The sequence below is a fragment of the Rhinichthys klamathensis genome, unplaced genomic scaffold (genome assembly GCF_029890125.1).
Source record: "Rhinichthys klamathensis goyatoka isolate OS25496 unplaced genomic scaffold, OSU_Roscu_1.1 h1tg000006l_1, whole genome shotgun sequence".
NCBI lineage: Eukaryota > Metazoa > Chordata > Actinopteri > Cypriniformes > Leuciscidae > Rhinichthys > Rhinichthys klamathensis.
This window is the reverse complement of record NW_026606559.1, coordinates 4,479,841-4,495,625: the sequence shown is the minus strand read 5'-3', so window position 1 is coordinate 4,495,625 and position 15,785 is coordinate 4,479,841.

Genomic DNA, 15,785 nt, shown 5'->3' with positions numbered 1-15,785 from the left:
TCTGGATGGTACGGAATATGGAATTTTTGTTTAATCCCCATCAATTTCATTGCTTCCTTCATCAATTTTCCAGTGAAATGAGTTCCATTGTCAGAATCAAGTTCATATGGAAGACCCCAGCGAGGAAAAACTTCTTCCACCATTACTCGTGCTGCAGCTTCAGCAGTACAAGTTTTTGTAGGGAATGCTTCCACCCATCTAGTAAATCTGTCCATGATTACAAGTATGTATTGATACCCTCCACTGGGTGATAAAGGTCCTGTGAAATCAATTTGGAGGTGTGTCCATGGACCTGTTGGTCTGGGTGCATGTGACATTCGCACCTTTACAGATTTTCCCACATTTGCTTTGAGGCATATCAAGCATCTCCTACAATAATCATCAATGTCTCTCATCATTCTTGGCCACCACCAAGTCTCACTGATTTGAGATTTCATTGCTTTTGCTCCAGCATGTACCTTTCCATGATACAGCTGCATTAGTTCTCTTCTTGTTCCGATAGGCATCACCACTTGTCCTGTTGGAATTCTCCAGATACCTTGATCATCCTCTTTCGCTCCCGCTTTTATCCATTGTTCTTTCTCTTCATCTGTCTCCAGTTGATATGACAGAAGATGGAGCACAGGATTATCCTTGCTGTTTTCCTTTACCAAGGTAACAGGAGTAAGAGGAAGTAGAGCTGCTTCTCTAGCTGCTGCATCTGCTGCCGTGTTTCCTTGACTTTCTTTGGACTTGTCAGATTGATGTGATTTTACTTTGATCACGGCTGCTTCTCGGGGTAAGTAAAATGCTGTAATCAAACGACGAATTATGGAAGCATGTTGTATTTCGCTCCCACTGCTAGTGATAAGTCCACGTCTTTTCCACAGAGCAAGGTAGTCATGGACCACGCCAAAAGCATAACGACTATCTGTATAGATGTTGACTCGATCTCCTTCTGATAGTTCAAAGGCTTCTGTAAGTGCTATAAGTTCAGCTACTTGTGCTGAAAATTTCCCAGAAAGGGCTCCTTTCTTTACAACAGTTCCATCTCCTTTCACTACAGCCCATCCAGTATGTCGCTTTCCATCAACATAATAACTGGATCCATCAACCCATAACTCTTTGTCTGGGTTTTCAAGAGGGATTGGATTAACTGGACCAAGACTATCTTCTTCTACTTGTTTTTCACACTCATGTGGTATTCCCTCATGTGGTTCCAGCATCATTGTTGCAGGATTAAGAGACGTGTCCCTGATGATTTCCACTCTTAAATCCTTGTTCAACAAAGTTGCTTCCCATTTTGCTCTTTTTGCATCAGTTATGGTTTTGATGTTCGTGTTATTCAACAGTGTCACTATACTGTGTGGAGTGTGCAATATGATAGTTTGTGCTCCTATCAGATTCTCAACAGCATCCACTGCCCATGTGGCACCATCGAGGGCTTGTATACATCGTGGTTGCCCAATCATAGTGACAGGAATCTTTGTGGAAAAGTATCCAACTGGTCTGTATCGATCACCTGGTTTTTGACACAGTACTGCTGAATACGTCTCATCTCCTACCCTGGTCCACAAATGAAAATGCAACCGTCCGTCAGGAAGTCCCAAAGCTGGGGCTGAAGTCAGTTTTTCTTTCATAGAAGTAAACGCTTCCTCAGCTTCCGGTGTCCAGTTTATCTGTTCCACTCCAGGCTTTCCTCCCTTGTACAGGTCGAGGCTGGTGATGCTAGCAAAATCAGGTATATACTGACGACAATAGTTGAAAAGTCCCATCACCTTCCGCATTCCTGTAACTGTTAGAGGTTTTGGAAGTTGTCGTAATGCCTCTACACCCTCTGTTGTCATTCTCCTTCCCTCCACAGATATTTCTTGGCCCAAATAGATAACCTTGGATTTGGCCAGCTGTGCTTTGTCGGGGTTAACTTTGAATCCCCCTTTCCTAAGGGCTTGTAGGACAACATTCAGAGCAAATACATGGCTGTTTTCATCTGGGCTTGCAATTAACGTCATCAACATATTGGAGGCAAACACTTCCTGATTTCTCAATTTCAGCTTTTTGCTCCGTTAAGAACTGGTCCAAAGCTCTATGAAATACAACAGGAGAAAGATTAAGACCTTGTGGGAGTCTGTTCCAAACATACTGTTTTGCGCCCACTGTAAAGGCTAATTTCTCTTGAGATCTTTTGTCTATAGGTATATACCAGAAAGCCGACAGTACATCCAGTACCGTAAAAATTTTAGCATCTCCTGGAATATCATTCAGAATGGTGGCAGGATTGGCCAAAATAGGATGCGGTTTTGGTGTTACACTGTTAAGTCTTGTGTAATCAATGGTTAATCGCCATGAGTTATCAGATTTCTTGACAGGCCAGACAGGACTATTAGTGGTAGATGAAGTTTGTCTGATGATGATTCCTTCAGCTTCCAAGTCTGCCACTATCTCCTCCACGGCTCGTCTTGCTTCAGGTCGGATGGGGTATTGTTTATGAGGGGCATGTATCGGTCCCTCAATAACAATGGGATCAATGTTGGCTTTGCCACAATCCAATTTGTGTTTAGCCCAAACATCCGGATATAGACTGCACAGAAGACCCCACACACCGTCTTTTTTCCAGTTTCTGATAATTGGTTTTGCTGTACCAACAGACCTTAGATTACATGTGCGATCTTCGTGTGGTATTATCCCAGCAGTTGTAGCGATTTGACGACTGTCAGTGAATATGATCATGTTCAACAATGGAAGAATGTCCATGCCAATAAGGCTTCCTTGTGAATTCGGCCCAACCCAGAAAGATGTCCATAAGACTTCATCTTCATGTATTTGCAGTGGAACTTGAATACTTTTGCGAAATTTTGTGATACCTCCTCCAACTCCTTCAACTTCCATAGTTCCATCTGTTGTAGGTAGATTCAGATCTGTTATTGAAATGGCTGCTCCTGTGTCAACAAGGATGTCACATGGGTGGCCCCCTATTAATGCATTGACAAAAAGGCGATTGTCTCTTTTCTTACTAATACAGGGGGCCGCTGATTCCTATTGCGGACGCATAATTGCCTCAATGAGCTGACGGACTTGTGCTTCAAAACACGTCTTCCCTTGAGGGGTTTCATTATGGTTTTTTGCACTGACCTGTCTAAATGATGGACCTTGACCTTCTGCTCCACCTCCTTTAGCCCAACAATCTATGTTGGAGTGTCCACGCTTTCCACAGTTGCTGCAGAAAATTACCCTATTCTTTGTGTCCTTGTTGTATTGAGCTGTTGCCACTCCTCTTCGATATGGCTTGTTTCCTTCTTCTTTATTTGATCTCATAGCCATCTCTAAGCGGCCAGCCCATTGCATAATTTGGTCAAATGTCTCACCTGGGTTGACTCCAAGTGATAAGGCTTGTTGGTATTTTGCGCTAAGTCCATCCACAAGTGTGTCAGTGAACTGTACATCATCTCTGTCAGGTTGTTTCTTGGCACAGAGAGCCCATCTCTCATAAGCATTCCACTTACGTAGAGCATATTCATCTGGAGATTCATCATCCTTTTGCTTAATCAATGTCACTAATGTGAAAGGAATTTTACCACTGCCCAAGATTTCCTGGATTTCTTTTCGGAACACATTTAATGCTTGCCAAAGACCCAGGGGTCGTCCCTGGCTATCAACCCACAAATCTATCCATTGGGCGGTTGTTATCGAAGCTGGCAAGCGTTCCCATCTGTCTCTTGGGATTTTAGCTTTCACAATGGTGTGTATGTCTCTTAATGACATTTGATGTGCTTCAATCAATGAGTCTAATTCTCGCCAAAACTCTGTGTTTGGATCTTGTCTCTTCAGAGGAGGCAAGGCTGTGAGAATGGCTTGACGTTCTCCTGGTGTGAATGGTCTCTCTTCTGTCATCATTTCAGATCCTTCCCTTTTAATTACAGGTGAAGAAAATTCAGGACCGATCTTGTCAATTGTGATCATGTCGTCATCTCTTGTCTCATCACCCCAGTCAGAATCATAATTCCGAGCTGGTGTACATCGCAGCATGTCTCTGTTTGGCTGAACTGTTTTAGATCTTGTTATTACCGGAGCTGCTTGTACAGATGCAATATACATTTTGTCAACTGGACCTCCATCTGGTTTAGATGAATTTGTATATTGTTCAGGCAAAATTGGATAAATTGGGTTATTTGTTGCAGTTATCGTTACAGTTGTTGCAGATTTCACTGGTGCTTGTGAATATTTCTTTTCAGCTTCAGTTATTATATTTGTCCAATCTGGATCAAATGAATCATCATTGGTTGTATTTTCTCCATCTGAACCTCCATCTAATAGACATAATTTTGTTCAATTTGTTATATGCTTCAATTTGAGGCTTCATTGCTTCAACAAGTGGGACTGGACACCCATTGATACCGCAACAAATTCCACCTTGTTTCAAAATCCAATGTGCAGCGAGGATTGGAAATACTTTTGACTTGATAGAGTCCTTTTGGGACTCAAGCCAGCTTAACTGCACATCCATAGATGTGTTAATGTCCAGTCCTTTTTTCAAAAACTTAGCTTGCTTTTTCTGTTTTCTTTCTAAGTACCAAGCAGATATTGTTCTGCTGTTAAATCCACTTTCTGCCATTGAAAATTATTTGTCACTCTGTGTCTGTGTGCTCAAACAGCAGGGCTATTTTTGTGAGTGAGTGTGTGTGGGGAGTGAATTCCAAAGGGAGGGGCTCTCTGCTTCCCTCACTCTGCTTTTCTCCCTCCACCTGTTCTAATTTCTCAAAGAACAAAGAAGGGGTTGGAAAAAGAAAAGGAAAAAAAACAACTAATAATTTCTGTTTTCCTTTTTTTTGTTTGTCTTAACTCAGATCAATTTATATATATATATATATATATATATGTATTTTAAAGTTGCTCTCAGATCAGTCTTTTCCTCCAAACACTGAACAGCTTTCTTGTCAAAATCAGAATGCATGCAATTTTAGCTTCTATTCCATTGATACCCTTCTTCTAAGGGTTCAATCCTCTGCGTATTTACGTTTTAGGGTTTATTGTATTTTTTTTAATACTGCACTGTACTAACTTCAAGCACAGACCCGCCACTGTAAACCGCTATAAATCACTGCTTGTCAAACTATCCTCGTCTTCTTCTGAAACGATTCTTCGTGTATTGGATATATTTTAGAGATAAATCTGCCCTTTATCGCAGTTTCCCAATATTCCAACCACCTTACAAGCTAATTGCTAAATCGCCTTACAGCTTTTTCCAAAATTTGACTAAGATGGTCTTTTTTCTAAAAGTTTTCTAAAGTTTTTTAAAAAATGAAAAAGACTTCCCCAGCATCATTCAATATTCAGAGGTTTACTGACCAGAGCAACTCAAATAAACCACATCAAATTATAATTATTTAATTTTTTCTTTTTTTTCTGACACATATATTCATTGGCAACACAACTGGTACTTTAAATAACACAGTTCTTTTAAGCAGTTTCAGTCAATGTCCAATCATCAGGCAGACTTAGAATTATTTTTAGAATAGAAAAAGTCTTACCTTGAATGATTGAGACAAATGCCTGAAGATGCAATCCTGTTCTTCGTGACGCCAAATGTAGACTTGGAATTAAAGCCTCTTTTGTTTCCCCGTTATTATTTGATTTACGGGACCGGACACCAGTTATCTTGCCAAGAAAGATTTTTATTCTTATATGTCAGGAGAGAAACTTCAAGATGTTGTATTCATGCCAGGTCAATGCGTTTCCGTGTTTCTCTGAGGTAGTACAGTACAGTACAGCTTCCTTGTAAGGTAACAAAACATGTTGCTCTGAGCTTCTTAAAATTAGAACGTATGTCATACGTATACGTTATGTTTAACATGTCACAATTCACTTCCATATTAAGAACTATCCTTGTTGTTTACATCTGTGATACACTTACATCAGTCGAACATGTTACATTGTACACACCCCATAGCAAAATATAGCTTCCCCCTGTCTGACATATGATCATCTCATGCTTACATGCTATCTATAGTTTCCCTCATGCGTTCAACTCATGCTTTTGAAACTCCATAAGATAATACAACTGATTATGAATATTAATAAAGAATAATAATACAGATACATAATATTTAATAATGAAATAATATTAAAAGATGAAATTTTGAATCTTCACAAGGAACATATTTCTGGCCAAAAGATCCTTGATCTTGAACTTCTATACATACTCTTTCTGATGCTTCATGAGAAATAAATTAGAATGTATAGTGTTAATCTTTAAGGACTCTTTGGGCAGTAATATGTTCAGTAGGTCAAATTTGAAATTCTTTATTGCTGATTTAACATCAGAAGGAGTCACGGAGTATGTATAGAAAGTTCAAGTTTCGAGTACTCTTTGGCAAAAAAAAATTTCAGCAGGTCAAAAATGGACTTTTGTCAGGCTGATATAACATCAGAAGAATTCAATCTCAGTGTATAGTGTTAATCTTCAAGGACTCTTTGGTCAGAAATATGTTCAGTAGGTCAAATATGGATTTATGTATGGCTGATTTCAAATATGGTCATATTTCGAGGTCAAATATGAAATTCTGAATGGCTGATTTAACATCAGAATGAGTCCCTAAGTTTAAATCGTTTAAAAACCATTTGAGGACTCTTTGACCAGAATTAAGTTCAATAGGTTCAATATGGAAGTTAAGTTCAGAAGTTAAGTTCAATATGGACTTCTATATGGACTTCTATATGGCTTATGAAGCACCAGAAGAAGTCTATGACTATGTATTGAAAGTTAAAAATCGAGGATTCTTTGGCCAGAAATATGTTCAGTAGGTCAAATATGAACTTCTGTATTTCTGACGTAACATCAGAAGGAGTCAGCAAGTATGTATATAAAGTTCAAGTTTCGAGTGCTCTTTGGCCAGAAAAAGGTTCAGTAGGTCAAATATGAACTTCTGAATGGCTGATTTAACATCAGAATGAGTCTCTAAGTTTAAATCGTTTAAAAAACATTTAAGGACCCTTTGACCAGAATTAAGTTCAATAGGTCAAATATGAACTTCTGTATTGCTGACGTAACATCAGAAGGAGTCAACGTATAGATTATTCAAGCTTCGAGTACTCTTTGTCTAGAAATATGTTTAGTAGTTGACTGCCGTCTGGCTGATATAACATCAGAACAAATCAATCTGAATGTATAGTAAGTTAATCTTTAAGGAATCTTTGGCCAGTAGGTCAAATGTGGACTTTTGTCAGGCTGATATAACATCAAAAGGAGTCAATATGTATTACTTTAGCCAAAAGTATGTTCAGTTGTTCAAACAGGAACCTCTGTATTGCTGATTTAACATCAGAAAGAGTCAACAAGTATGTATAGAAAGTTCAAGTTTCGAGTACTCTTTGGCCAGAAATATGTGTAGTAGTTCAAATTTTGACTGACGTCAGGCTAATATAACATTGGAAGAAATCAATTTGAATGTATAGTAAGTTAATCTTTAAGGAGTCTCTGGCCAGAATATGTTCAGTTGGTCAAATGTGGACTTTTGTATGGATAATGTAAAATCAAAAGGAGTCAATATGTAAGGAAAGCTAATGTTCAAAGACTCTTGGGCTAAAAGTATGTTCATTAGATCAAAAAGGAACCTCTGTATGGCTGATTTAACATCAGAAGGAGTCAACGAGTGATATATAGAAAGTTCAAGTTTCGTTCTTTGGACACATTTTTTTTCAGTAGGTCAAATATGGACTTTTGTCAGGCTGATATAACATCAGAAACATTCAATCTCAATTTATAGTGTTACTGTTTAATGACTCTTTGGTCAGAAATATGTTCAGTACGTTTTAACATCAGTCTGTAAGTTTATATAGTTTAAAACCATTTGAGGACCCTTTGACCAGAATTAAGTTCAATAGGTCAGATATGGACTTCTATATGGACTTCTATGTGGTTTTTGAAGCACCAGAAGAAGTCAATGACTATGTATAGAAAGTTAAAAATCAAGGATTCTTTGGCCAGAAATATGTTCAGTAGGTCAAATATGAACTGCTGTATTGCTGACGTAACATCAGAAGGAGTCAACGTATAGATTATTCAAGTTTCGAGTACTCTTTGGCTAGAAATATGTTTAGTAGTACAAATTTTGACTGCCGTCTGGCTGATATAACATCAGAACAAATCAATCTGAGTCTATAGTAAGTTAATCTTTAAGGAATCTTTGGCCAGACATATGTTCAGTAGGTCAAATGTGGACTTTTGTCAGGCTGATATAACATCAAAAGGAGTCAATATGTATGGAAAGCTAATGTTAAAAGACTCCTTGGCCAAAAGTATGTTCAGTTGTTCAAACAGGAACCTCTGTATTGCTGATTTAACATCAGAAAGAGTCAACAAGTATGTATGGAAAGTTCAAGTTTCGAGTACTCTTTGGCCAGAAATATGTGTAGTAGTTCAAATTTTGACTGACGTCTGGCTGATATAACATTGGAAGAAATCAATTTGAATGTATAGTAAGTTAATCTTTAAGAAGTCTCTGGCCAGAAATATGTTCAGTAGGTCAGATGTGGACTTTTGTATGGCTAATGCAACATCAAAAGGAGTCATTATGTATAGAAACCTAATGTTCAAACTGACTCTTTGTCCAAAAGTATGTTCAGTAGTTCAAAAAGGAACCTCTGTATTGCTGATTTAACATCAGAAGGAGTCTATAAGATTATATAATTTAAAACCTTTGAGGACCCTTTTACCACAAATAAGTTCAATAGGTCAGATATGGATTTCTGTATTGCTGACGTAACATCAGAAGAGTCAACGTATAGAAAGTTCAAGTTTAAGTTTAGTAGTTCAAATTTAACTGCCGTCTGGTTGATATCAGAACAAATCAATCTGAATGTATAGTAAGTTAATCTTAAAGGAATCTTTTGTCAGAAATATGTTCAGAAGGTCAGCTAATGTTCAAAGACTCTTGGGCTAAAAGTATGTTAATTTTATCAAAAAGGAACCTCTGTATGGCTGATTTAACATCAGAAGGAGTCATGCATAGAAAGTTCAAGTTTCGAGTACTCTTTGGACAAATTATTTTTCAATAGGTAAAATATGGACTTTTGTCAAGCTGATATAACATCAAAAGAATTCAATCTCAATGAGTGTTAATGTTTAATGACTCTTTGGTCAGAAAAATGTTCAGTAGGTTTTAACATCAGAATGAGTCTCTAAGTTTACATAGTTTAAAACCCTTTGAGGACCCTTTGACCAGAATTAAGTTCAAAAGGTCAGATATGGACTTCTATATGGCTTATGAAGCCCCAGAAGAAGTCTATGACTATGTATAGAAAGTTAAAAATCGAGGATTCTTTATATGTTCAGTAGGTCAAATGTGAACTGCTGTATTGCTGACCTAACATCAGAAGGAGTCAACGTATAGATTATTCAAATTTTGAGTACTGCCAGTTCAAATTTTGACTGCCGTCTGGCTCTCTGGCTGATATATCATCAGAATAAGATTCTGTAAATGTATAGAAAGTACATAATCGAGGACTTTCATTGCATTGAAAAGTTCAATACAACAACTAATTGATTTCATTTTGTATTGAATTTATGAGAACATATGCATTACAATGTATACCAGAACTACCGGTAACTCCTTTCAATAAGCATTTAAGTGATAACATAGTGCTTTTGCATTTGCTTGAATAAAAGATCTAACTTATCCTCTGTGCAAAGAAAACACAACACATTCAATTGAGTATTGAAGGAAAATCATTGCATTAGTTTTTGCTTTAAAATTGCAATGTACTACTCATTCCGCTGGATCAAACATTTTGCCTTGAAGAATATCATATAAGTATCATTGTATATCATTGTATTCCAGGACTGACTCATTTGGTTGTGCAACGAAGAGATAACATAAGTGCTGTTGCATTGCATTGCATTGCACAAATGATCTAACATTGCACATTGAAGAATAACATATAAGCTAATCATTTACCATATGCAATGAAAACTGCAAAAATTGCATTGCACAAGCTATCTAAGAATTAGCGTTAAGCAGCATATTAAGCAAAACACGTTGCATTTCAATACATGCCAAAACTAACTAATTAATTTGTGCATTAAAGAGATAACATGAGTGCTCTTGCACTGCATTGCACAAACGATCTAACGATGTGCATTGAAGAATAACATATAAGCTATGTGCTTGGTGCATTTCAATGCATACCAAGAACTGACTTATTCGGTTTTGCAACGAAAAGATAAACTGTGCTGTTGCATTGCATTGCAGAAACGATCTTACTTTGTGCATTGAAAAATAATATATATAATATAAATAACATGAGCTTGTTACATTGCATTGCATACCAGAGCTAACTCATTGCGTTGTGCTTTGAGGATAACATTTGTGTTGTTGCATTGCATTGCAAAAAAAAAATCTAAATTCCATTACAATAAATACAATAACAAACCCATTCATTTTGTGCAACGAAGCGATAACATATGTGCTGTTGCTTGCATTGCACAAAACGATCTAATATTGCACATTGAAGAATAACATATAAGCTATGCACTTGTTGCATTGCATACCAGAACTAACTCATTGCGTTGAGCTTTGAGGAGATAACGTGTGCCGTTGCATTGCATTGCAAAAAAAAAATCTAAATTATTTCTCTATGCAATGAAAACCACAACATATGTTCTTTCGGATTGCAATGCATACTACAACAAACATTCATTTCTGCATTGAAGGGAAATTATTGCATTAGCTCTTGCACTACAATGCATAAAATGACCTCATACCTCTTGTGCAACGAAGAGATAACATAGCGTTAATTAAAGAATTAGTGTTAAGCAGCATTTAAGCAAAACACATGTTGCATTTCAATACATGCCAAAACAAACATTCATTTGTGCATTAAAGATATAACATGAGTGCTCTTGCACTGCATTGCAAAAACAGTCTAACGATGTGCATTGAAGAATAACATATTAGCTATGTGCTTGGTGTGTTTCAATGTATACCAGAACTGACTCATTCGGTTGTGCAACGAAGAGATAACATAAGTGCTGTTCATTGCATTGGTCAAACGATCTAACATTGCGCATTGAAGAATAACATTTAAGCTATGCACTCTTGCATTGCCTTGCATACCAGAACTAACTCATTGCGTTGTAATTTGAGGAGACAAAATTTGTGGATTGCATTTTTTTTGCATTGCATTGCAAAAAAAAATTCCTCTATTCAATGAAAACCACAACATATATTCTTTCGCATTGCAATGCATTGAATTAAGTATATACAACAAACTTGCATTGAAGGGAAATTATCGCATTAGCTGTTGCATTAACTACCTCATACCTCTTGTGCATTAAAGAGTGCTATTGCGTTGCATTGCACAAACGATCTAACGATATGCATTGAAGAATGTCATATAAGCTATGTGCTGAGTGCATTTAAATGCATACAAGAACTGACTCATTCGGTTGTGCAACAAAGAGATAACATGAGTGCTCTTGCACTGCATTGCACAAACGATGTAACGATGTGCATAACTTATTAGCTATGTGCTTGGTGTGTTTTAATGCATACCAGAACTGACTCATTCGGTTGTGCAACGAAGAGATAATATAAGTGCTGTTACATTGAATTGCACAAACGATCTAACATTGTGCATTGAAGAATATTATATTCGCTATGTGCTTAGTGCATTTAAATGCATAGAACTGACTCATTCGGTTGTGCAACGAAGAGATAATATAAGTGCTGTTGCATTGAATTGCACAAACGATCTAACATTGTGCATTGAAGAATATTATATTCGCTATGTGCTTATTGCATTTAAATGCATAGAACTGACTCATTCGGTTGTGCAACGAAGAGATAACATGACTCATTCCTTTGTGCATTAAAGAGATAACATGAGTGCTCTTGCACTGCATTGCACAAACGATCTTACGATGTGCATAACATATTAGCTATGTGCTCGGTGTGTTTTAATGCATACCAGAACTGACTCATTCGGTTGTGCAACGAAGAGATAATATAAGTGCTGTTGCATTGAATTGCACAAACGATCTAACATTGTGCATCGAAGAATATTATATTCGCTATGTGCTTAGTGCATTTAAATGCATAGAACTGACTCATTCGGTTGTGCAACGAAGAGATAACATGACTCATTCCTTTGTGCATTAAAGAGATAACATGAGTGCTCTTGCACTGCAGTGCACATACGATCTAACGATGTGCATAACACATTAGCTATGTGTGTTTTAATGCATACCAGAACTGACTCATTCGGTTGTGCAACGAAGACATGAGTACTAACTTCTTCCTTTGTGCATTAAAGAGATAACATGAGTGCTCTTGCACTGCATTGCACAAACGATCTAACGATGTGCATAACACATTAGCTATGTGTGTTTTAATGCATACCAGAACTGACTCATTCGGTTGTGCAACGAAGAGATAATATAAGTGCTGTTAATTGCACAAACGATCTAACATTGTGCATCGAAGAATATTATATTCGCTATGTGCTTAGTGCATTTAAATGCATAGAACTGACTCATTCGGTTGTGCAACGAAGAGATAACATGACTCATTCCTTTGTGCATTAAAGGGATAACATGAGTGCTCTTGCACTGCAGTGCACATACGATCTAACGATGTGCATAACATATTAAGCTATGTGCATGGTGTGTTTTAATGCATACCAGAACTGACTCATTTGGTTGTGCAACGAAGATATAATATAAGTGCTGTTGCATTGAATTGCACAAACGATCTAACATTGTGCATTGAAGAATATTATATTCGCTATGTGCTTAGTGCATTTAAATGCATACCGGAACTGACTCATGCAGTTGTGCAAAGAAGAGATAATATAAGTGATGTTGCATTGCTTTGTACAAACGATCTAACATTGTGCATTGAAGAAAATCATATAAGCTATGTGCTTAGTGCATTTAAAAGCATACCAGAACTGACTCATTCGGTTGTGCAACGAAGATATAACATAAGTACCAACTCATTTCTTTGTGCATTAAAGAGATAACATGAGTGCTCTTGCACTGCATTGCATAACGATGTGCATAACATATTAGCAATGTGCTTGGTGTGTTTTAATGCATACCAGAACTGACTCGTTCGGTTGTGCAACGAAGATATAACATAAGTACTAACTCATTCCTTTGTGCATGAAAGAGATAACATGATTGCTCTTGCACTGCATTGCACTAACGATCTAACGATGTGCATAACATATTAGCTATGTTCTTGGTGTGTTTTAATGCATACCAGAACTGACTCATTCGGTTGTGCAACGAAGAGATAACATAAGTGCGGTTGCATTGCATTGCACAACAATCTAACATTGTGCATTGAAGAATATCATGTAAGCTATGTGCTTAGTGCATTTAAATGCATACCAGAACTGACTCATTCGGTTGTGCAACGAAGATATAACATAAGTACTAACTCATTCCTTTGTGCATGAAAGAGATAACATGAGTGCTCTTGCACTGCATTGCACAACCGATCTAACGATGTGCATAACATATTAGCTATGTTCTTGGTGTGTTTTAATGCATACCAGAACTGACTCATTCGGTTGGTGCAACGAAGAGATAACATAAGGGCGGTTGCATTGCATTGCACAAACAATCTAACATTGTGCATTGAAGAATATCATGTAAGCTATGTGCTTAGTGCATTTAAATGCATACCAGAACTGACTCATTCGGTTGTGCAACGAAGATATAACAGAAGTACTAACTCATTCCTTTGTGCATTAAAGAGATAACATGAGTGCTCTTGCACTGCATTGCATAACGATGTGCATAACATATTATATATACATAGCATAACATATATAACATAGCAATGTGCTTGGTGTGTTTTAATGCATACCAGAAATGACTCATTCAGTTGTGCAACGAAGAGATAATATAAGTGCTGTTGCATTGCTTTGCACAAACGATCTAACATTGTGCATTGAAGAATAACATATAAGACTGTTGCATTGCATTGCATACCAGAACGTTGTACTTTGAGAAAATTAAATTTGTGCTGTTGCATTGAAAATTAAATTTGTGCTGTTGAATTGTTGCATGCAAAAAATATTCCTCTATGCAATGAAAATCACAACATATGTTCTTTCGCATTGCAATGCATACTACAACAAACTTGCATTGAAGGGAAATGATCGCATTAGCCCTTGCATTACAATGCATAGAATAACATAGGAGTTAACATAGGAGTTGCATTACATTGCACAAGGGATCTAAGATTTAGCGTTGAAAAATAACATATAATGTAGCACACATGTTGCATTTCAATGCGTGCCAGAACTAACTCGTTGTGCATTGTAGAAGAAGAGATAACCTAAGTGCTGCTGCATTGCATTGAATCTATTTGATATATATAACATATATCAAATACATTTATCATTGAATTTATATAACGCGCTTGTTGCGTTGTGCTTTGAGATGATATTTGAGTTTTTGCATTGCATTGCAAAAAAATCTAAATTAACTACTCTATGCAATGAAAACACATAACATATGTGCTTTCGCTTTACACGACTAACATTTGTGTATTAAATGGAAATCATTGAAAAACCTATTCCATTGCAATGAACACAATAACAAACCCATTCAGTTTGTGTAAGGAAGCGATAACATATGTGCATTGCATTACACAAACGATCTAACATTGCGCATTGAAGAATAACATATAAGCTATGCACTTGTTGCAGTGCATTGCATACCAGAACTAACTCATTGGTGCTTTGAGGAGATATAATTTGTGCTGTTTCAGTACATTGCATAAAATCTAAATTATTTCTCTATGCAAAGAAAACCACAATACATGTTCTTTTTTGCATTGAAGGTAAATTATTGCATTAGCTCTTGCATTAACAATGCGCAGAATAACTACCTCATAACTCTTGTTCAACGAAGAGATAACATAGGAGTTGTATTGCATTGCAAAGGCGATCCAAGAATTAGCGTTGAAGAATAACATTTATATGTTATTCTTCAAGCACATGTTGCGAAGCACATGTTGCATTTCAAAGCATGCCAGAACTCTGTGCATTAAAGAGATAACATGAGTGCTGTTGCACTGCATCGCACAAACGATCTGACGATGTCCAATGAAGAATTCCACATCGGAATGAATTATTTCTTGTACACAGCTTATATGTTATTCTTCAATGCACAATGTTTGATCTTGTGTGCACAGCAGATATGTTAATCTCGTCGTTGCAGAATGGAATGGGTGACCTATTGTGTGCAGTGTAAAGCAACGGCTAAAGCAATGATTTCTATACATTCTCGTAGACTCCCTTTGACTCATTCCTGTTCCTGAAGTGACAACTTCAACCATCAAGAGTCCATGAACATTATGTTACTATACATACAAATTGACGTCTTGTGATGTTAAATCAGCCAGAAGTCCATATTTGACATATTGATAATTTTGTTGGCCAAAGGGTCCTCATAGACTTCTTCTCATGAAAACATCAGCTAAACAGCTGTCAATATGTCACCCTCTGAATACATTTTTGGCAAAAGAGTACTTGAACATTAACTTTCTATACATATTGACTCCTTTTGATGTGAAATCCAAAAGTCCATTTTTGACCTAGTGATTATATTTCTAACCAGAGTCAATGAACATTAACTCCACTATATATACACACTGACTTGTCGTAATATTATATAAGGAAGACTATAGTCCATATTTGACCTACTGAACATATTACTTGAAAAAGAGTCCTCAAAATGTTTTTAACTATAATAAACTTAAAGACTCCTTTTAATGTTAAATCAGCCAATATTT